This window comes from Caretta caretta, chromosome 7 (genome assembly GCF_965140235.1).
Source record: "Caretta caretta isolate rCarCar2 chromosome 7, rCarCar1.hap1, whole genome shotgun sequence".
In the NCBI taxonomy this organism is placed as follows: Eukaryota; Metazoa; Chordata; order Testudines; family Cheloniidae; genus Caretta; species Caretta caretta.
Window position 1 is genome coordinate 20,191,301 of NC_134212.1, and position 23,993 is coordinate 20,215,293.

At 45.5% G+C, this 23,993-nt stretch overlaps 1 protein-coding gene and 1 long non-coding RNA gene across 5 annotated transcripts in view; both read left to right on the forward strand.

Annotated features, from left to right (window-relative positions):
- GRIP2 (glutamate receptor interacting protein 2) overlaps positions 1-23,993 on the forward strand; it is a 478,373-nt gene that overhangs the window by 31,689 nt on the left and 422,691 nt on the right. The window lies entirely within an intron of this gene.
- Positions 12,071-23,993, forward strand: part of LOC125639360 (uncharacterized) — a 183,630-nt gene continuing 171,707 nt past the window's right edge. Inside the window, exon 1 of the long non-coding RNA XR_007357472.2 lies at positions 12,071-12,158. This is a non-coding gene — a long non-coding RNA (uncharacterized LOC125639360). The remainder of the gene's footprint in view (positions 12,159-23,993) is intronic.

Sequence of the window (23,993 nt, forward strand, 5' to 3'; positions counted from 1 at the left end):
TGGCTCGGGTCATAACAAGGATTTGACAAATGCAGAACTGGTGACATAAGGGGGATGGAGCCAGGTTGGTGTTATTCCCCATCTCGCCACAATGGGGCACTAACAAACAAAGGCCCCATATTAAAGTAATTCCCCACTTAACATCCTCATGCTTAATGTTTCGATCTTATGTCCCTGCTCAATTACAGAACATGTTCCATTTAAAGTTGTGCAATGCTCCGCTATATTGTCGTTTGGCTGGCTGCTTAGTGCACAGCTGGCAGCCCCCCATCAGCTTAACCCCTGCAGCACCTCCCACCTGACGGCAGACCCCGTGGATCAGCGCCTTCCCCCGCCTCCTGCCCGTGGCAATCAGCTGGCTTGCGGTGTTCAGGAGGGAGGGGGGAGGAGCGAGGACTCGGCACGCAGGCTCCCCCTCCCTCCCCTGCCTCTTGAACGCTGCAAACCAGCTGATTGCCATAGGCAGGAGGCAGGAGAAGGAGGGGGAGGCTGCGCGCTGAGTCCTCGCTCCTTCCTCCTGTCTCCTGCCAGCGGCAATCAGCTGGCTTGCGGCGTTCAGGGGGCAGAGGAGGGAGGGGGAGCCTGCGCACCGTGTCCTCACTCCTCCCCCTCCCTCCTGCCTCCAGAATGCTGCAGGCCATCTGATTGCCATGGGCAGGAGGCAGGGGAGGGAGGAGCAAGGACGCGGTGTGCGGAGTAAACGGGGAGGAGGGGGGAGAAGAAGAAGCGGGTTAAGGATGGGGGTTTGGGGGAAGGGGTGGAGTGGGCGGGCCAAAGGTTGAGCCCCCCGCCCCTGGTGCTTGCAGAGTAGGGGAAGCTGCCGCTGCTGCTGCGCAACGTGCTTCTCCTAGCCTACAGCACCTTCAGCCTCCTTGCTTGCCTCAGTGTCTCTAGTGCCAGTGGGCTGTGCCTGTGTGGGGTAGGGCGGGGGCACCACCCAACTGTAGTACTGTACTGTAAGGCAAAAAAATTTTTCCCTTGAACCTAACCCCCCCATTTACATTCATTCTTATGGGGAAATTGGATTCGCTTAACATCGTTTCACTTAAAGTCACATTTTTCAGGAACATAACTACAACGTTAAGTGGGGAGTTACTGTATACCAAATCCTCCACATTCTCACATTCCCCAGAGGTCAGCCTTGAAATTACTCTTCCCTGGAGGAAAGAGTATTCTTGAGGCTCTGTGGCATCCACATCAGTGCTTAGAAAGCTATACTGGCCAATATAGCACCAGGGAAACCATGACAGTTTCACCCTTGCTAGACATAAGCCACTAAACTTTTGCTGCTAGGTTGTCCATTTAAATACAGGTTAGCAGAGGCCAAAAATTGTTACTATCTTATTCTGTTTGGTGGTCCATGTAAAATGAATTAGCTCTTATCTCAGCCCAGCTCTCAGGAGACTGGCCTCCACTTCACTAAAGCTACCATTTTGTTTGATCACACTTGACAGAGAGGCCAGAGAGTGAATGGGCCTTGGAGACTGCTGTTCCTGCCATGTGAAGGACTTCACTTTATAGGACTGGCATACACAGACGGGGAGACTGTAGAAGTAGCTTGTATGGATAGCAACCATTGAGAGTGGATAGATAGAAGATTTCAGCCTCTAGGGTTGTCAACTCAGAACCTCACTGTGGCCCCTCCCTTATCTGAGGGGGTGGGCCTTTAGTTCTGTGTGGGCTCCACCCACCTTTCCAGGATTCAAATAGGTCAGCACCTCTCACTGTGACCCATGGGCGGCATGTGAACTGTTGGCTGGGGGAGGCTAGTTTCCAGCCCCACGCCTTCCGCTCGAGATCCCGCCCCTTCTGCGTCCCCCTGCTGGAGCCCAGAGTCCCCCCACCCCATCTGCCAGGACCCACCCCAGTCTAGCGCCCCAGCCCCAGAGCGCCGGGAGGGCGGGCGGTGCGGCCTGAGCCAGGGCCATAGCACAGGGGGAGCCAGAAAGCAGGAAGCAGGCGGGGGGGGGGGGCCTAGGGATGGACCATGGGTGGGGCTCCACCTGGCTGTTTGGGGAAGCACAGCCTCCCCCAGCCTTTGATGCCTGCCACCCATGCTGTGGTCCCTCTCTCGTCTGAAGGGGGTGAGTCTTTATTTATTTTGGTGGTCTTTTCCCACCAACCCAGAACTGAAATGGGTCAGCACTTCTTATCAGCATGAAATTCACCTGAAATGAACAAAAATGAAATAGCCCTTGTCCACCTGCAGAATACAAAAGAGGGAGGAAAGTTAAGTTGTTCCCAGCACATAGTTATGATTTAGTATATTTAAAAGACTTCTTTGACTATGTGCTATGATGCATATATAAATTCAACACATGTTAATAACCAATCCGTATTTACACTTTCCTTGTTCTCCACCATTCATACAAAGTGAGGTGCTTCTAGTGCATGAGAAGATGAGGTTTAAATTAATTTCCTCCACTGGAATTGCTGCTGTATGAAAAAGATACGCAGTACTACCCCCTTGCAACAGTTGCCTGTGGAAGGCTTGGGTCTCATTGTCCGCAGGCTATGTGTGTTTTCTCTTGTACTGAAAATTTCACTGTACTAAAAGCCTCCAATTAGAATTACATGTGCATTCAGAGCGGCGAATTAACTTGAGGTTGATTATTTAATGCTCACAAAACCACAGCACTTTTCATCATCCCAACAAATATCAACACTTTCCCAGTTCGGTTTGCAGCTGTGTGGTGCATGCTTTCTGAAATCATGATCTTCAGCTAGCATGCCTCGTACCGATCAAAACGAGAAATATCAGCCGTTTTATCAGTGCTGTTTGGCAAATATTTTTAAAAATCATGGATAAAATGAATTATGTGTGAACAGAAAATAAAATAAAACCCCAACCAAGGAGGTAAGTGACAGGGATGGATTCTTGTATTTGCAAATAGAATTTGAAAAAAATGGAACTTAAAATGCACAAATGTCCATCTTCTCTTCCCCACGTGCATTTATGCACACAGGCAGTTTCACTAGTTTAATTGAAAGTGTGTGGGGATTTTTAAAAATTGATTTAGTTGAATTGGTGCAAGACCGGGATGTGTAGACACTGTTTAAATCAATTTAACCTTGGTTTATATCAATTTAGTTTATGTTAATTCCGTGCCAATTTATGCTAAATTGATATAAACTAGGGTTAAATTGATTTATGAATGTCCAGGCAGGAGTTGATGCCAGTTTAATTAAATCAACCCACTTACAGCTGAACTGATTGTAGTCAAATGTGTGCAACTTTGTGAACATAACCTCTAAAAGTTTCCAGGAAATCCCATGCCATGTTCCCATTAGTGCCTGGTACAAATTTATAGTTGTCTTCTCTGATCCTTGTCCACAAAGCAGAGCTCACTACTGAGGCATTCTGTGGCTAGTGGTGGGATTAGTAGGTCAGAACTGCAGTGCATTAGCACAGCTGTGTGTAGGACACCTCTCGAGTGCAGCCACTAATAGGGCCACCTGCAACAAGTTCAGTCAATTTGTCACTTTCCTGGGCATCCAGATCTATCTCATCATAACCCTCACTCCAAAAAACAACCCACCAGGGACAGACTCTGAAAAGGGAGCAGACTGAAGTGGGTGTCTAGCTATGCACAGGTAGTACTTAATACTACTTTGCAGTTGCATAGCATCTTTAATCAGAGGCTCTCAAAGCACTTGTCAAAGGAATTTTCACCCCCATTTTACAGATGGGGAAACCAAGGCTCAGACTTGCCCATGGTCACACAGGGAAGCAATGGCAAAGTGCCATTAGAACTCAGTTCTTCAGAATCTCAAAGTGCTGTGAGATGCTGCTTCTTCCTTGTTTTGCACTGACACTAATAGAATATACGGACATACATTTTACTCATCCTTTCCTACCTCTGACGCTCCTCAAAGGGTTGATAATCCCAGAGAGCAACTGAGCAAAAAAAGAGCAGCTCATCAGAGGTCAGATTTTCTGAATGACACATCTTTTAGCCTCCTTACAGACCCGCCATCTCTAAGAAAATTAGGAAAAAATGTCATGTAGACACAATTATGCCCCCCATATATCATATATTTTCAAGTATTTTCATTTCTTTCTATTGTATCCTGTTCTGAGGACATTGGCATTTAGAATATCTCCCTGGTTTAGGAGCTCATTTGCTCCTCTCATTCTGAAATTCCCCGTTTCAAACTAATCCAAGGTCGGTGGTGACATGGGGCCCGCCTACACTATAAATGCTTTGTCAATACAGCTATGTCAGCAAACATAGTGTAGCACAGCTTATGCCGACAGAAGGCGTTTTTGTGCCAGCCTAGCTCATGTCATTCTGGGAGGGGGCTTAGCCATGCCGCCAGTCTAGCATAGTTGTGTCTACTCAGAGGTTTTGTTGGTATAGCTATGTCAGCTGGAGTGTGTGATTTCCCCCTCCCCGCCCTCCTAGCCATTGTAGCTATGCTACCAAAACTGTGTAGGGTAGACTAAGCCATAATCCTTGCTACACCACCTAATTGTGATGGCACAAACAGCAGGAGATGAGTAATCAGCTGCGCAGGGAAAACTTAAAGGAGTTTTGAGAGGCAGGCCCAGTCAGTAGAACATCGCAATGGGAGTCGGGAGACATGCGCCCGACTCTTCTTTCAGTCGGTGAGTGTGACCTGGGGCAGGTCACTTCATCTTTCAGTGCCCCAGTTTCCTCCTCTGTAAGTGGGTTGATCTTGCTTACCCACCTCTATCAAGTGCTTGGGATGAGGTGGTGCAAAGTATTATTTAAAGGAGGGAAGACCCTGCGTTAGCCTGAATTTTTCTCACTGGGAATAACTGGAGAAGAAAGTACAATAGGAGATATACCATCCAGAATAAGACCTCACTAGGCAGTTTTGGTTTTCGTCTTGTTCCGTGAAGCCTCATGGCGTCTCCTCAGTGGTACTGAGGGAAAGGGGGACGTAACATTTTTTCTGATGTAAACATCCCTGATGGGCGGGAAGGAAGGCGCAGTCCAAGTCTGCACAAGCTTTTTGTTTTTTTCTCTCCTTCCAGCTCAAGTCACACATTAAGAAAACATGAATAGCCTCTGATGACAGTTTCATGCTCTGTTTGCATTCTTTCTAATGAGCTCCGTTCGCTTTTATGGGAACGTTTTCTCCAAGATCCAAGGTGCCATCTGCAGACGAGCTGCTAAATTACTGCTCAATACATTAAAGTAGAAATGCACAGAAATTCCTGCACAGCCAGGAATCAAACTCTCTGGGCCTGATCCTACATTCCTGGTGCACCTAAAAGCTCCCCAGACTGGGCCCAAAGGTGGTAAGAATCAAACCAGTCTTTTAACACTTTACAGTGTTGAGGATGATTGGCAACTCAGCTGGCTACAGTTTCTGCTACCATGGCTACACGGCTATTTTTAGTGCTCTAGCTTGATGAGAGCTAGTGTGAGTATGTCTCCTCGATAGGGTTGCCAGTTTTGGCTGGACGTATTCCTGGAGGTTTCATCACATGACATAATCTTTAATTAAAGATTAAATCTTTAATTCCGAGAGAGTCCAGGACAATCCTGGGCAGTCAGCAACTCTGGTGAGCTGGGAATCACACCCTCAGCGCTATGTGTAGGCATACCCCGAGAGAGTACTCCGAGATCAGTGCTTAGGGTTTAGAGAGCTGTACAAAGTTCTTAATTGAAAAGAGAGTATAAAATGATATACAGGGAAAAAGTGGGGAAGAACATGATTGTTCAAGCAGCTATGCTAAAGAACACGTCCTCCAAGACCAAGAAGTCAGGGCGCCAACAGGCCCTTTAAGAGACAGCAAGAGAGAATCTCTTGACAGATCAGAGAGACATTGATTAACAAAATAAATAAAACAATGGTTTCTTTCTTTAATGTTCAGAGAGAACGAGGGGCAGATGCCAGAACAGATTTTCCAGGGCATGATGGAGTTACTGAAGGAAATTAGGGTCATGCTAAAACAACTGATCACAAAATCCAAATGTCTGAAGGTTGCAAAACCCTAGATCTCAAAATAAAGGGTCAGGGATAGCTCAGTGGTTTGAGCATTGACCTGCTAAACCCAGGGTTGTGAGTTCAATCCTTGAGAGGGGCATTTAGGGTTGTGGGGAAAAAATTGGGGATTGGTCCTGCTTTGAGCGGGGGTTAGACTAGATGATCTCCTGAGGTCCCTTCCAACCCTGATATTCTATGATTCTATGAAAAGAGATAGGGGAGCCTTCAGCAGATGTATTTCAAAACAGCTTTGGAAAGAGGCCAGGCCTGCATAGGCTAGTGTGAAGCTGATGTCTTGCAGCGTAGGCAAGGATGGTTCGAGTGAAGAGGCAGGGAACTAAAAACCTGCCAGCATGACTTAAGGGTCAGGCAGAGATGGAGGGAAACACTCACAAAGTAGGGAGGGGAGAGAACTGTGGGAATCCCTGTGAAGGTGGGATACAGGAAAAGAAATATCTCGATTATTTCCTTTTCTTTGGAAGAAATAGCAGGAAAATAACCCGCACGAGGATATAATTCATCTAGGTGCTTGACAGAGGTGGTTCGGTTGGTTTTTTGGTTGGAAAAATGGCGTTAAAAAAAATAATCCTCAAAGCTTCCACCAAACATCATTAGCCTTTATCAAAATTTTCTCTTTTTTTTCAAGAAATTTTGATGATCATTTTTATTGTCATGGTAACCAAAACGATTTTTGAAATTTTTCATTTCTCACTTTTAGGTTTTCGGTAAATGGAAAAAATTTGAAAACGACTTTGCTTTAATTTTTTTGTAAAAAAAAAAAAATCATGGCAAAGTTAACAAAGGACAGAAAATTTTAAACCCTGGAATATGTGAACAACTTAAAATGGGAAAGGAGCACTGTGGCCCTGGGTACAAGGAAGGTGCCATTCAGAGTGGCTAAGCTAAGAGCCTGTGCAGCCAGATGAACACAGGGAAACACTGCAGGGAACACAACTACTGGCTGACTGTAGTGAATTAGAGCTGGTCCGAACTATTTTCCCCCACAGAAATCTTTGACGAAAACAAAAATTGAGTTTGTGTCGACGTTTTCCACTGAAATGTTGGAGTTTTGGACTGAAAACTCGAAAACTGAAAGATGTTGTCTGAAAATCAAATGTTTTCTTTTTCTTGGCCCAACTATTCTGACCAAAAACCTGACATTTCCAGCTGAAATCAGTTTTGACAGAAAATTTTCAACCAGCCCTAATAGTGAAGCTCTCCCTCATAGGTGGGACTGTGTCTTTAAGTAGCCAAGAATAAGATATCCTGGCTTGCAAAGGAAAGGCCCAGGGAAGTGAGGGATGAGACTTGGAAGCGAGAGGATGAAATAGATGCTTCCTCCTCTTTCGTGGGGGCAGGGCCGGCTCTAGGCTTTTTGCCGCCCCAAGCAAAAACATTTTTGGCAGCCCCCGCTTTTCTTTCGTGCCCCCCCCCCCCGGCTCCACCCCAACTCCACCCCTTCCCACCCTCTTCCCCAAATCCCCGACCCCGCCTCCTCTCCCGGGCATGCTGCATTTCTCCCCCCCCCCGTCATTGCTTCCTGTGGCTCCCCTGCCCTAGCTCACCTCTGCCCAGCCTGCTCCCCTGAACATGCTGCCGCTCTGCTTGTCCCTCCTCCCTCTCAGGCGAGGGAGAGGCAGCACCTTCAGGGAGCAGGCAGAGCGGAGGGGAGCGAGGGGGGGAGCGCAGGAGGTAAGGGGGGGATAGAGGAACTGCTCCCTGCCCCAGCTCGCCTCCAATCCACCACCACCGCCTCCCCCGAGCGCGCCGCTGCTCGGCTTCTCCTCCCTCCTTCCCAGGCTTGCCACGCGAAACAGCTGTTTGGCATGCGGCAAACCTGGGAGGGAGGGGGGAGAAACGGAGCGGAGGCGGGGTGCTAAGGGGAGCAGGCGGAGGTGGAACTGGGCGTCAGGGGCATATTGCTAGGGGCAGCATGGCCGGCGCCAGAATGCCGCCCCTAGAAATGTGCCACCCCAAGTACCTGTTTGTTTTGCTGGTGCCTAGAGCCGGCTCTGTGGGGGTTGGGGAGAGAGAGAGGAGGGATGAGCGAGAGGAAGGGGTAAAGGAAAGAAAGGAGAAGGAAAAAAGATAAGACACACAGGCCCAAACAGATTTTAGGTTGTGTTTATGCTCCCTTACTTTACTGTAATTCCCTGGCAGGTGTCCTAGGCTCTGTACCTTTCAGGGACAGGGGTGTGTTGGCAGGTTTGAGCACTGCTGTTCATACTGCTGGAGTTAAACAATGTAATAAAAGAATGGGAAAAATCACTGTAAATTGACCTGGATGGTCATGCAGCCCCTTGGTGGTCAGGGCCTGGCAGATCCCCAGCTTATGTGGAAAATTGACCATGGGAAACTTTTTCAGATGGTGGCAATTCAGTGTTTGGGCTCCACCTCTCTTGTGGCGGGAGAGGTTGGCAGCAGTTAGAATTTCTCTCTATCCCATCCTCACCCCTTTTTTACAAGTCAGTTGAGCATGGGGAGAGAACTTGGTAGCTAGTGTGAGGGGCCCAAAAATTCACCGTGCCTACCCAAAACCGTGAATGCAACCCTGTGCTGCAATATTCCTCCTGTACAGAGCATGAGCTCATGGCTAAGTGTGAGGGGAAGTTTCAAGTGTTAGTAAATATCCGATGCTTCGGGGATCAGCAAAGCAGCATGAAAGAGTCCCAACAGGCAGAAGATTGTCATGCTGCAAATTAAATACATGCACCAAAAATACCGTCCACACACACAAACAAGCAAGTAAGGAAGCAAGCAAGTGTGCAAGAGCAATTGAGAAACTAGGCTTTTGATGCAATTTTATTCCATTAAACCTAAAGGTTTTCTACTATACCCTCCTCTGCCACAGAGAGCCTGTGTATCAGGCATTTTCGTATTTTGATGCTTGGTAGACTATGAAATGTACTTAGTCACAGTGCTCTGTCCGTGATCACAGAATCATTATAATCTCCCACTAAGAATATATTTTAACCGAACATCTTTAATCCCTCCAGAATATGAAGATCCCCTCTCTCTCCAATACAAATCCCTGCAGCTCCTGGACATCCTCTCTGTAGTCCAAGACTCAGGTCACTGAATGGGGTTAAAACTTAAGGGGTAAAGGGATGATGAGCACATTGGACCCCTGTGTGGAAAATCCTGGCCTCCCTGTGGACCTTGGGTTGGAGAATGTCATTGAAGTTAAGATGGTTAACCACCTCCTAAATTGATGCTGGCAAATTTGGGGAACCACTGTCACTTTTCCCTCCCCAGAGTCAAGCAACTACTGTGAGTCCTTTCCCAAAATGCAATTGGAAAATTGGAGCTAGGATGAGAGATTGGCACATCCCAGCTGCCCCCTGTCCACTTCACTTGCATGAAAATCTCTGGCAAACACTCTTCATCATAGATCCCTGTTACTGCTTTGGCAGCTCCTGCAGTTGTGGAATTCAGGTCTGTTTCTTCCACATGCACATGGCTTTATCCTCTCCTTTAACTTTAACTTCTTTCATCTTCAGTGCTGACCTGTTTTGCCACTGAATTAGTATATCTTGGCAATACCCTTCCAGATTTCCAACCAAGAGTAGCTTGCCCCCAACAGATCCTTTGCAGGTTCGACAGAGAGCACAGTGCATGCTGGGACAAGATTTTGAGTGGTATAGCCAGTGGCATGTGAATAGCCGTGCAGTGCAGACATGATCAATAAAGTTCGAAGTCTCAGTACCTTGATTTAAGGAGCTTCCCAGTAATCCATAACACCGTGTGATTCTGTGGTGGACTTGTCTGCTGTTTGAGCCAATCCGAGTTAATCTGCAGCATCTGGTACAAACTGAGTGATCTCTGCTAAAGTAGTAGTGGCAGGCTAACTTCAGAAGGCTTGCGAATTCTGTTCACATCAGGACCCAAAATGTAGTGCATGAAAGAGACGACACAGCACGAGACGGGTATTTCTGGCTAATTGGGAAAAAGGAAATCCCCAAAATCTTGTGAGAGAGGTGCTTTCTATTAGACTTTGCAAACTCAAGTGGCTCCATGGGGTCCAGCTAAACAGCCAGACCTTTGGTTTTTAGACTTACGTTATTATCTGAACCGAACGTCCAGACCGTTACCCGGAAAGGCATGTGCTTATCATTCCAAACCATGGAGGGGGCCTAATGGGATGCATGGCATGCAAATTAATGGTATGTGGAGTCTCATGTCCTAGAGCAAGCAACTGTGATGATACAGTCATTTGCATTAACAGCTGTCCTCTGCCTCCTGGGAGGGAGGGAGCAGAAAGATGGGAGCCCTCGCGGCAGACTTCCCCATCTCAAAGTTGACTTGAGAACAGCTAACAGCAGCCATTTAACCTTCAGGCCAGAAACTTAGCCATGAAGGATGTCTTCCTCCTATTGTGGTTGATCCCTCTGGTTTTTAATTTCGCTCCCCACAAAGGTCGTGGAACTGATCAAATAGCATCTGCTGTTTGTTCCTCGGGGAATGTAATTACTTTGGACGAGCAGGTGACAGGGAGAGGAGACGAGGCAGAGGAGAGCAGCAGATAAAGGTGTAGCCTTAGAGGGACTAGTATTTTATTCCTGACTAATTTATCTACCTCAATCACTGTGTTGTCCCCTTCTATCTATCCCGAGGCTGACACCAGAGGATGGAGGGGAAAAATAAGTTTATTAGGAATTTCCAATCTATGGCAGCTTTATGTTGTCTAGTTTCCTAAGAGTTTCTTATTTTGCAAAACGGACAGGAGCGTCTATGTAAATTTCCATCCACTATTGCATGAGCAATAGGCATGTTAGCAGTAGGAAGTTAAATTAGTATTAGGATCGACAGACTTGGACTTGGGCTTTCACACTAGAAATTGCTGTGTCGACATTGTTTTAAAGTTGCGGTTGGACTGCAGCTGTGGCTCTGAAGCCTGACCCTCGGCTCCCCCTAGAGTTGCAGCCTCTACACAGTTATTTTTAGCATGGTAGTGTGAGCCCCACAAGCCCAGGTCTGTCGACCCGAGCTGGGAAGCTCGCTGCTGCAGGCTGTGTAGACGTACCCTCAGAGCCAAATTCAGAAATCGTAGAAGGAGAGGAGTAAACTACATGTTGATATAGCGGGGGAGAGTCTAAGGGGTAGTCTACACTACAAAGTTTTGCTGGCATAATTACGTTGGTTTGGAGTGTGAAAAAAATCCCACCCCCTAGCTGATATGTCTATACCAGCAAAACTCCTGCAACGGTGCTCACTGACAGGCGGCTTGGCTAACATCACTGTGTGGTGTAGCTGTGCTGGCAGAAATCCTGGTATCAGCTTTGGCTTCATCTCCACTAGGGGGCTCTGCCAGCTTAATTACACCTGCAAAGTCTCTGGAGTATAGACTGGGCCTAAGGGACTGCAGGTGGGTGGCTTTGCAGCTTCTGTCAGTGACAGTACACATGCGCACACATACGCACACTCTGAGTCTGGTCCAAACTTTTACCCCCTTCCAGGGATTTGTCTTTAATGTGTACAGAAATGACAGCACCCAAGCTTGAAACTCAGACTGTTTTCTCTTGAGTTTGCTTGTTCACAGAGGTTTTCCCTGTACAATCCCTCTATCCTTTCCCCCTACTTCTCTTTGCCTCAGCTAGACACTCAAACCCACAAGCAAACAGGATCTTCCTGTTCTGGACAGCAGCGACAAACTGCAGAACAGCTGGTGCAGGGTTCTAGAACCTTATGTGCCATTAAAAGGAGTCTAAGGGTATTGTCTACATTGCAGTTAAATACCCAGAATTTGGAGCCCAGGACAAACCCAGCAAATGCGGAGGGTCTGGGACCACAGGCTCCAGCCAGAATATATTTGCTGCTATTTTGAGCCCTGCAGCCTGAGCCCCACGAGCCTGAGTCTATTGACTTGGACTCTGAGATCCAGTGCCGTGTTTTTTCTTTGCATGTACCCTGAGACTTTTAGTGTGCCTGTCATGCTGAGGAAGCCACAAGCAAGTGTAGGCCCAATTTCAGACGTGAGTCGCAGTAAATCTAAGGGAGTCTGAGTTTGCCTGTTCAGGGCTTTTATTTACTTATTTTATTATTGTAACTACAGCAGCAGGAGATCATCGCAGGTTGCATATTAATCCATTTCTCTAGGATTCTTGAGGTGGACTGTGTTACAATGAACTGCCCCTGACCTCTACTGGATTTCATCAGAACAGCTCAGCTGTGTGTCACAGACCCTATACTGCTACAAGGTAAAGTATAATAGTTCAAGTGGCCGGGCACTGGGCTTTGGACAGAGGAGGATCTACTTTTTATCTCTATTGCCACTGTGAAGTTATTAGTAGCCATGGCATGCAGTAAAGTGACTCACAACCTTGAAATCCTAGAAAGTCACATCTTATTGAAAAATTCATCATATTCAGAAATAAATGCTTTCTGCCTCTGGGTGGTCAGGAGCATTTGTAGCTTTCTTTGGGATGGATCTACAGTATCTTTGCAAACAGATTAATTTTTCTGGAGATATTTCTCCTGATGTCTGTTTCCTTCTGCTATGCCCACACAATTTGGATATCTGCACAGATACCAGTGACACTGGTATAGCAAAATAACACTTGCCAGTACTCCCATTTCTCCTTCCTGATTGCTCTTGTGGGGTATCATCCTGGCATATCAGCAGCCCTTGAGATGCTTGCAGGGAATGTGAATGATTGAGGAGAGGCGGTGGTTTGGCTATGAGAAATTCTCCCTCGTTCTTTGAGGTCTGCAGAAAGTCAGTGTCTGAGAACCACTCTTTTTAATGGCTGTATGACTCCTGAAAACCATCTCAGTTAACAGGCTCAGCATAATGACAGGTCCAGCTGTTATATTTCCATGTTATTTTCCTAGTTAAAAAAATCCTCTCTGCATGGGGAAACACTACTCCAATCTTACTATTGGATTAATTATCTAATCCTTAGCCGTTCAGCAAAACCAAATTGTTCACATGTGTTGCCATCATTTGTCCCCTCCCTCCTATCTGGACAAAATATGTAAATTGTCAGACTTCTTTTCATTGGAGAAGCTGTATTATTCAATGCATTAATGTCCCTGATATAAATCAAGTTAGAACCCCCTGTTATGCTCTGCTATAGGGCAGTTTACACAATAGCTAGATAAAATTCTTTGGGATGAGTTAGATTTGATATTGAGTCAGTCTCAAAGCTCAGTCATTTGACCAAAGTCAGATCAAATGCTCATTTGGTGGCTTCTTTTTCTTTACTCCTTAGGACCCACCTGGTTTGGATGCTGACATAAATCAGCAAAAGAGCTCTGTCATGGCTTCTACTTGTATGTACACAAAATTGCAAAGGTACATATGCCAACAGTTGGCAGGTCCGACCACTGCACATGCATTGCAAATTGTAACACCTGGGCATACACATGCTGGTGTTAGAATTTGCAATGCAAAACTCGTTGTGGCAAATGGGATGCAAATTCTAACCCTGCGTGCACGGGTATTGAAAGTGGGCGTACAGATTGTTGTACCTTGCTAAGTGCCAGTGTGTACAGGAGAATGTTCATTACTGCACACACGTAGGGACCTTACACTCAAAAGTCTCAGTCAGACATTTCCAATTTCATATAAGAAATTTTTTCCTCTCAAGCCAGGATTCCCACTAAGAAAGAGTAGACAATCCATGGATTAGAGTTAACCCATCCATCTCAGGAGCTAGCACAGAGGGGGAAGTGGTAGCATAGATTATATTCCTGTTTTTCTCAGCAGCAAAGAGTCCGCAGGGACTAGACTGTTCCTCTTGGGATCACCAGATGGTTCCTGTCCTGCTCCTGGGGCAGTGTAGCTGTGCACTGCCCCATTTCCAGGCTTCATTGTAGGGTTACAATCCAGCCCCATGGGATTAACAGGAGTTAACTGGTGACATGTTTTCTCATGGTGTTGCACGAGGAGGTAGCTTGTACCAGTGCTATAGCAGCATTCTGTCCTCAGGTAGTGACTGCAAAGGTCTTTTCCCATCTAGTCCTGATGACGGTGACAAGCGGAATGGGTATGTTTGTCTGTGACAAAAAACAAACAAAAACAATCCCCCCCCTCAACCCAGCTTGTTGTTGGAAAATGTTTTCCTATTGGCAAAGAATTCAGTTTTAATCGGAGATGAGCACAGACCAAAACTTTGCACGCAGACATCCCTGAGCTTTGGGAAACCATGGATCCAGATTTAAAGTTGAGCGCCTCTTTAAAGTCGATAATAAGATTCAAAGTAAAGAACCATGCAGGTCTGTGCATCACAAGCTTTGAAAAGCATTCCCATTGGAGAGGGCTTTGCTGGTGCGTTGTCTGGTTTTTACCTTCTCTTGATCATTATTTATTGAGCACTGACAATACACTTGCCCATGTGCAGACATACAAGGTGAATGACACAGTGTCTGCCAAGGAGCTGTATTAAGGATGTTTACATGAACACAAGAAGATCTCTGCTGCTTAGAATTCCCTCTGCCCCTGCTACTTATTCCCCATCTGAGGGCCTCACTTCTCCTTATTACATCATACTCCGCTCAAATTTCATGTCATGGATAGAGGATATCATTTCAGTTGAGGAATAGGCAGCAGATTCCCAGTACAGTATTTCCTGTACTGAGTCTATAATTTGTGCTGCCAGAAGGGGGCATTCAAGATATTTAGAATACTTAGATTGTACGTTCTTTCATGCTGGACTGTCTCTTTGTTCTGTATTTGTACAGTACCTAGCACAATGGGGTCCTGCCCCAGGCAGTACCATGACAGAGATAAATAGTGATAATAATGAGCAAGATCCACAGTTAGTATAAATCAGTGTATTTCTCAAGAGCTTAATGAAGATACACTGCTTTACACCTGCTGAGGATCTGGCCCAGGATATGCTTATATTGTTGCATTACAAGTCTAAGCATTAAATCCTGGGCCTGATTCTCCACTACTTTGCACTTTGTACAGTCACTTACACCTGTGCAATGGGGTAGCCTTTTGTATCCACTCTGCACAGATATAAATTACTTCACCTGGTGCAAGACAGTGGTGAAAGCAGGTGTCTAGTTTTCATGCAGATGGTCTCTATTAATGAAACGAGAAAAGGAAAGGAAAAGTGCGATCCTAAATCATCAGAATAATTTCTAGAATGTAATCACTATGAGACTTCTTTTGGCAGTTTAAGGACTGCTAGGAGCCTTCAGTATAGCTTATTAGCTTAGTTTAGTCTGGAAGAACAAAATAATTAGGGAAGCAACAGAGGCCAACCTTTAGACACCAGCTTTGCAAAGGAGGCAGTTGCCAGGCTGAACTTTACAAGACATAGATGCAGTGTAGCAAGACTACAGAAATCCTTGAATTTTCAGCCAGATCTGACTCTATGAAGCTTGCTCCAAATAAATAAGCAAACAACTTCCCCTAAAACACACACACACTACTAGAAAACCTTTGTTATCCAACCTTCTTGCCTGTAGTCAAGGCGAGCACCAAACCTGTTCCAAAATGATAAATGGGGAGGACAGATAAACCTTTGCTGTAATTGTTTCCTGTCTTAACTTCAGCTACACTGTATTAATTAGAGAGACAGAGGAAGCTGGAGATTTGAGTTGAAGGCTGCTGGGCATTTGTAACAGCAGCTTTAGTAGGTGAATTTGAGCAGCATCAGCATCAACACAGCAAAGGGAATAATATGTTCAACCCAATTAGTTATATGGATACAATGCCAAGTCGTTTTCACAGGATGTACTTATAACAGACAAGGTTTTCCAGCAGTTCTTGCTCAGTGAATGCAGCTTGTAAAATATTTGAGTGTTACTCTGAGAAGTACAGAAGCCAGTGAACTTGTTCTTATTCTTCATATTTAAAAAGGATGGGCTATATTCACCTCTAGTGTAATTCCATTGATGCCAACAGAGTTACCCGAGGGATGAATTTGGGCCGAGCTGGTTTTAACATATACCTTGGTCTCCAGGAATAAACCCTCAAGATCTCTGGTTCCTCAGGGCAGTGTAACTTTTTCCACCTATCTGATCAACGTATGGTGCTAAAAATAGCAGGCTATTTACCTTGTGTAAATATTCATTGTTGTTTGATATGAAAGAGTTCATTGTCCTCTGTGTTGGGAGCAATTTTCCATCTTGGAAGCGTCTGCATCAAGCATGTGTCAAAGAAAGGCATTTGAACTACAATTCCTAGAATACCTGGTGCAAGGCATATTCCTAAAATTAAACGGAAAGATAGCAACAGCAGCATAGTAATCATCACTGTTAGCTTTTCAGAGTTTAATGCTTCCACGGTAGCAGCTTGATCAATAATTCAAATAGCAAGAGAAGCATAACTCTCTTGAAATTCATACTGTCAATCTTAAGTTTGTAATTTGAAGATAATTCTGAAATCAATAGCAATATGACTTTATCATGGAATATGAATGATCTGAGTAAGTTCAGCTGTATTTGCTTTTATACTGAAATGCGTTCCACTCCACCAAAGGGAATTTATTAATAATCCTAAAGGAGGCTGTATTTACAGCCATAAATGTGATCAGCACCATCACAGCCAGGGTGCCCTCTATGTTTTTGGGGTTGCCACAAGTCACCTCTTTAATGTCCCACTTCCTTATCCTGCATACTGTGACCAGTTCTGGTGGCCACAATTCAAGAAGGATATTGATAAATTGGAGAGGGTTTGAAGAAGATCCATGAGAATGATAAAAGGATTAAAAAATCGCCAGATAGTGACAGACTTGAGGAGCTCAATCTGTTTAGCTTAACCAAGAGAAGGTTATGGGATGACTTGATCACAGACTGTCAATACCTACATGGAGAACAAAACTTTGATAATGGGCTCTTCAATTTAGCAGACAAAGGTGTAATAAGATCCAATGTCAGGAAGTTGAAACTAGACAAATTCAGACGAGAAATAAAGTGCTCATTTTTAACAGTGATGTTATTAACTATTGGAACAGTTTGCCAAGGATTGTGGTAGATTCTCCATCACTGGCAATTTTAAAATTAAGATCAGATGTTTTTTCTAAAAGATGCACTCTAGTTAAAACAGGAGTTAATTCAGGGCAGTCCTATGACCTGTGTTGTACAGGAGGTCAGACGAGATGATCACAATGGTCCCTTCTGACCTTTTGCTCTATCAATTCCTCAAGGGCCTCTCCTGATCTAACTTCAGGTGGTTGCAATCACATTTCTCACTGAAGCCAGTGACGGTCACTCTTAGTGTCAGCATAAGGTGGGGTTGGTAGCAGCTGCCAGTGGCCACAAGGCGATACCTCCATTTCATTAGCTAAGCACACTACCTGTGCAGACCTTTCAGTCACTGCTCTTTTGCCACTACTGATACCCAATGGAGGGAAGGACAGAGCTGGGAAGCTATGTGCGCTGATGTGATCCATGCTTTTGTGTCTTTCAGTTCAGATTATTTCAGTGTGCTCCACATGGGGTATGTTTGGCAGCTGCAGCTAGGGCAGAATGGGGCAGGCTGCCTGCCTGGTGGTGAAGGCCATAGGGAATGTATTTGCTACGCTGATAGCAAAAGGCGTGTTGCGAATTCCTGATCTGAAACATCTTTATAAAACGGGTTAAATAGAGAGGGTGTTGCCCAGATGGCTTCAGCAACCGCACCTGGATGGTTGTTAAGGAGGTTGTGTGGGATACAACTCTCTTCTGCGTGGATGGAGGCTTGCAGTAAAGCCAGCTGCAGTGGACCCTGATTATGGCTGAACCAGTCTGAAGAGCCCCTTTGTGCTTTAGTGTAATTGGACTAAAGAAGGTTAATGGCTAGGCCCATCTGAACTAGCCTGTGCTCAGTACTGATAACAGTGGCCTCTATGTGATCAGGTGGGTGAGTGAGGTCTGATGGTTTCCTAGTGAGGACACAGAGGCAAGCAGGATACAGGACTGGACTGTGCTGAGAGCTGGAGAGAGAGGCCAGAGATCAGAGAGGAAGTGGCTATAGGACTGGACGCTGCTGGCCATAGGACTGGATGCGGTGGTGTCTTGACTGAGGTTTCTACATGTGGACTTCCTTGTGTGTAGCCTTGCTGTGTTTTTTCCTGTCTGTTTTCTAGGTAAACAGGTCTTGCGCCTATATTGTAAATAAACAAATTAGCCTAGGAAATATCCCTCATTTGTGACAACTAACTTCTCTTCCAATGAGAACCCGCCTCACTCCATAACCCCCCAAACTATTGCTTTTCAGCAAAGGGGCAAGAGTATTGTCTCCCTGCTCACTTCCAGGGGTAAGCCAAGCTGTTGACTCTGCTTTACAAAGCCCGGGTCTGGGTGCTGGCCATCTGAAGAGCTCTACCTCTCTCCCCAAGCATTGCACCCAGATGAGGTCAGCTGGGGCTCTCAAGCAAACAGTCCGAATATTTAATGGTCTGTGGATTGATGGCTGAGCATACTCACTGGAAGACCTCTGACTTTGGAATTCACTTTCTCCCAAGTGCCATAAAGTCCATGCTTGTTGACACGGTGCAAGGGGCATCTACTGTTTAGGCTTTTCCTGAGATGGTGGGGTTCAAATGGTCTCTTCACAGTGCCTGGGAACATATAACAGGGTGCATTTTAGAACCTCAGATAATATCTGTCCTGATCTTATAGCTTCTGCACAAAACTTTGAAGCTGATGTGTGTTTTGCCGTGAAGGGATTACTGGATTGGTTCCTTAAATTCCTTTGAGCAGGAATCTGGTCTTCTTATGGACCAAATCCAGTCCTGATTAATTCCTTACTCAAAGTAAAATCCCATTGCTTTCAGTGGAGTTTTGAATAAATTTGGTTTGGGGCTTCTGTGCATGTGAAGTACCAAGTACGCTTTACTTTTGAAATAACAACATTCAGGTATCCTCAGAAATGACTCCAATGCGTGATTTTTAGCTATTGGCAGAGCTTGTAGGAGGAATGTCTAAGTAGAGAAACTCTCCGTATCTTGTGTTTTGTACTTAGATTTATCAAACTAATTAGCTGAACTTAACGTGGGCCGCTCTTTCCCTGTACTGAGCTCTCCCCAGTCTGAGTCAAGGGAAGGCACCTGCAAACATTTGGAATTGACCCCCACAGGTTTGTGATGCTCCCTGCTCTGGATTGTATGGTAAGTGAGTTGATGTTCTCCTATTAATTTTGTTTCATTATAATCTTGCTGTCTTCACCCTAAAATGCAGCCAAGGTACATTACAGGTGCAATAGCTAATGCGTGCAATTACAACTGTCCGCATCAGGTTAGCAGATTGGATTAGAAACAGTCAGGATCCCAAAGTATTGGAGTCTTATTGCTGGGTCTCCGGTGCAGCCACATCTAATGAAATGCAACAGATCATGTTGAATTAGATTGAATAATGGGATCCTCCTCTTCTCAATTTAATGGAATTCTGAACTGTATGACTTTAGTTTGCTGTTAAAATGCATTTTTACATGAAGAGGACATGACCTAAAACTTTAGATCTGAACTCCTTGGGCGTTGGGGAAGTTTGTATCCAAGTCTGCATATTGTGGCTTAGGCCCATCTCTGGTTTTTACTAGACCTGTGGGTAGTAGGGGCTGGCAGTCGTTTGAAAGCAGCGGGCTCAGATCATGGGCAGGGGAAAGAGTGCCTTGCATTGCTCAATGGCGATGCCTCCAGGATGGTATTGGTTGGTTCCAAGGAAAGTTCTCTGTTTAGATAGAGCATGACTGGAATCTGGAGCTTAGAAAGTGAGGGGGTGTGATTTCACAGAACCTGTGGATTAACAATAGTAACACTTAGCAGTGATGTTCCTCTGTAAATAATTCAGTGTGCTTTACTAAGGGCAATGGTTAACGTTATTACCCCTGTGTTACAGAGGGAGAAACTGAGGCAATGGCAGAGCTCGCAGTATAACCCAAGTCTTTTAAATCCCAGTCCATCCTGCTCCCTCTCCACTTCATCATGCTGCCTGTGGACCAATGTGGTTCCACAGGACATAATTTGACAATGACTGACCTAAAATAATCTCTTCTGATGTAGCTTCCATTTATTGTTGTTTAAAAGAATTTGCAGAGAAGCCGTGTAGCTTCGTCCAAGAAAGTGGCCCTCACTGTAGTGTGCTCCTACATGATTGCCCGAAGGTGACCATTAGCAGGTTGTCTCATCAGCTCAAGTGATCGGATGCACAAACGAGTATTAGACAAAGCTGAAGAACATAACCGGTGCCAGAACAGTAACTCCACAACTCTTTCCAAAATAGTAACGATTTCCCCCCTCTTTTGTTTCAAAATAGCCCGGACTCAATGACCTTCTGGGCCTGCAGCAAATGCCATTTATTTGACAGGGTTTTGGGGGAAGGCTGGGGTGAAGCTAAAGGGATGTTTTGCTGCTCTGATTTATTGGCTGGCTGAGTTATTTCATTATTTGTTTCTCGGTTATTTTCTGATGCTTGGGTGGTCCTCCTATATGGTTTTTATCTCTTATTAATTGTTAAGGCACCTGGAGTTTTGCGTGGGTGTTTTCTGTTTAAATTTCAATATATAAATAAAGAAAAATATTCTTTCCCTGCAAGCAATGAATTGGATATGTCTTCAGCAAAGCATTGCCCATGCAGCTTAGTCAAACTAAACCTAAGTGAGCCCGCAAAGAAGCAGCCCTTAGAGCTCTGATGTGGAACAGAGGAAGTGCATAGAACTCAGCAAAGCAGTTAAAATGATCTCTTTGCCATTAGCCATTCATAATGACAGATTTCACAGTAGCAACCATGTTAGTCTGTATTTGCAAAAAGAAAAGGAATACTTGTGGCACCTTAGAGACGAACAAATTTATTTGAGCATAAGCTTTCGTGAGCTACAGCTCACTTCATCGGACGCTCCGAGCATAAGCTTTCGTGAGGTACAGCTCACTTCATCGGATGCTCCGATGAAGTGAGCTGCAGCTCACGAAAGCTTATGGTCAAATAAATTTGTTCATCTCTAAGGTGCCACAAGTACTCCTTTTCTGTTAGCCATTCAGTAATCAGCAAGGAAACTGCCATGATGGAACGGAAGGTCTCTGACGACTCATCACTAGTATGGTGACAGCCTGTGCTGGTGGGAGACAATGAAATATCTGAGAGATTTATTGGGGATGGCAGGCTACCAGAACCTTCCTGGGTCTTGTTGCGCTGACTAATGGTCTATGGTGCCTGGCTGCTGTTAATCTTCTGCGGACAGAATGCTCGTGAGGGGTCATTGCATCATCCCGCTGGTGGAAACAACAAAAGCTGCCTCTTTATTTACTTGCGGTGCAAACTGTGTGAGTGAATGGATTTGTGTTTCAGAACCCTCTGGCCTACAGAAAACCAGAAAGATGCAACACTGAAGTGTTTGCTACCAAGAAACATGGAACTTTCATTTCTTCTCCTGTGAGACGAAATCAGGAAAAATAATGGCTTCCCCGTACCAGCTCCTGCTCTTGTTGAAATCAGTAGCAAAACTCCCGTGGACATCAGTGGTACAGGATCGAGCACTGGAGAGGCACAATAGAATTTGCCAGGGCTGTAGTGGGCCATGGAATGTGAACTCCTGCCTAAGTCCTAGAGGTGGCCGCTGTCGACAAGGGCCCATTCTCTGCCTCCGTCCTCTTTGCTTAAGCAGAGGGCTTCTGTTTCTAGTGCTGTTAATCTGCCACCTTTCACAAGTACTACATTAACTTAATTTCCAGTGAAATAGCATGCAGGGTTATTCAGCATTACTGGAGCTGGCTGACAGTATGAAGGCTTTTGAGAAGCCATTAAGACTGTGTGCTGAATTCAGCATCATTCCCTTTCATTTGCCTTGTTATACACAATTTTTATCTTTTAATAGCACAGATTCTGCATGCTGGCACAGCACAAGCATCTGTATCAATCAGTAGTTATCTTATTTCCACTGGGGTTTGGGTCTGGAACATTTGGTTTCTCTACCCCTCACTCCCCTTGCAAAAACCGTAGCAAGTAAGTCTTATTTAAACCAAAAGTATCTTTAACAAACATAGCTGTCTGTCTAGGTCTGTGCCAGGCACTCAGGGAATTTGTGCCCTTAACTCCTTTTCCTACTATTTGTTTTCTTGTCACAACTTTGCCTCTGGTGGCACCTGCTGGTAAAAAGAGCTCCTGGGACAACAACAAAATTCCTTATGGATGCTTTCTTTTCTTGAGTTTCCAGCATTGAAATATTTGTATTCTTGCCTTTGTGGACATATGTGGTTTGTGTCACTCTCCCCGCTCCCCTGGCCCCCATGTACGCTCCCTTGCTAAGGCCAGTGTTGCTAACACAATCACATTATCGCAGGTTATAGCTCACTGCTGGGACTAGAAACCGTTATTTATATTGGAGCGTTTGCTCCTTTCTTAATACACTTTTCTTTGTGGCAGCAAATCCCATTGCCAGCAAGATAATTGTTTTCATTGCTTCACTGGGAATAGTGAGGTTAACATCTTGAGCAGAGGCTAAAACAGACAAGAGCAAATGGCACAATAGCTTAATCCGATAGAAATTACATTTTTTGGAATGGAGTTACACTTCCTTTGTGTGTCCTCCCCCGCCCCCACACCTCTTTATTTTTATTTTTCAGGGCAGAATTACATTTTATTTACAGCTTATCCCAGGATCTGAAGTCTCCCATTCCATAATATACTGACTCACTGAATATTACTCTTTCCAGCCACAGGTTAGGAGAAATCCAGAGTTTCAACTGTGCAAATTCACATAACTCTCAACCAAGTCATGAATATATGGGGTTGAGTTCCGAGTTCTAATCGTAAAGATTAGTTGGCGAAGACCTGTCCATCCGTCCTGTTCTCTCCCTAGTATATGCAGGGAGCATAGGGAATGCCTAACTTAAGGTTGCCATTATAAAAAGGCCTTTTCATGTTGCTAATAACTTTTCTCAAAGTTTTACCTGTCTGGCTGAAATTTGGTACTACTACTCTGAGCCAGGAAGCAATTTTCTTCTGAAAGTTTCATTGAAAATAGTTGAGCCATTCTCAGCACTGAAGGAATGGCTGGGGGGAAATCACTTTTCCTGCTAAGAAAAAATGATGTTCACTTTTGAACAGATCTGATGGCTCAGAGGAAGGATTTGGCCAGTCATGGGGTGTACAAACCACACACTGCAGAGCAAGGGGTTAAGGAACAGATCTGGGCCCAGACAGCCCCACCCAGGCACACCTGCCAAGCCCGCACATGCCGCAGGCAGAACTTTAAAAGGGGAAATGGAGCAGTTCAGAGGCAGGCAGTGGAAGGGAGCAGACGGCTGCTCTGAGCTCTGAGGGGAAAGTGCTGCCCAGGGACTCACTGCTTGGGACCTGACAACGCAGACCTGTGCAAACCCACAAAGGAGGAACAGGGGACGGAATGTGTCAGAGTGGTTCCCTCTGGGAAGCTGAAAGAGACTGGGGTAGGAAATGGTCGAGGGGGGCAGTGGCTTAGCACCCCAAAGTGTTGCATGTAGCTGCCCATCGTGGGGCCCTGGACCGGAGCCTGGTGGAGAGGACAGGCTTGAGCTCACATACCCATGCCGAGTGCACAATGCAAGAGCCTTCAAATCCCGTAAAAGGCCAGAGGGAAAAGACTGTGAGTGTTAAGGGGCCAGCCCTCAGAGCCTCTGTGCTAAAATGGAGGACTGGGAACCCTTGGAGCAGGGGCGCTGAAGGAAGGCCGGTGCTTCAGTGGGGAGACATCCTGCCAACCCCACCTGACCACAAGGCAGCACCTTCTGCAGGCCCCTACATTGTTGATTTGCCTTTCATCAATCCAGTCAAAATCTGATTAACTTTGTCAGAGTTGTAAGGTTTTAAAAAACATACTTTGCGCAAGTGAGCTGGATTATGTCACCCCCACCCACCCACCCCCGCTCGTGATGTGCATGAGTGTGTGTGTAAACTGCGTGAAAATGACCACCTCATTGATGATGTCTTGGGAATCCATTGGGCGTGCACATACGTGCACCACTGTGTGGGGTAGAATTTCAATTTTCATAGGCAAGACTGTGATTCATGAAGGTGCATCTAGATCTGTGATTGTGTAGCTAAAGACAGGTTTCAGAGTAGCAGCCGTGTTAGTCTGTATTCGCAAAAAGAAAAGGAGGACTTGTGGCACTTTAGAGACTAAC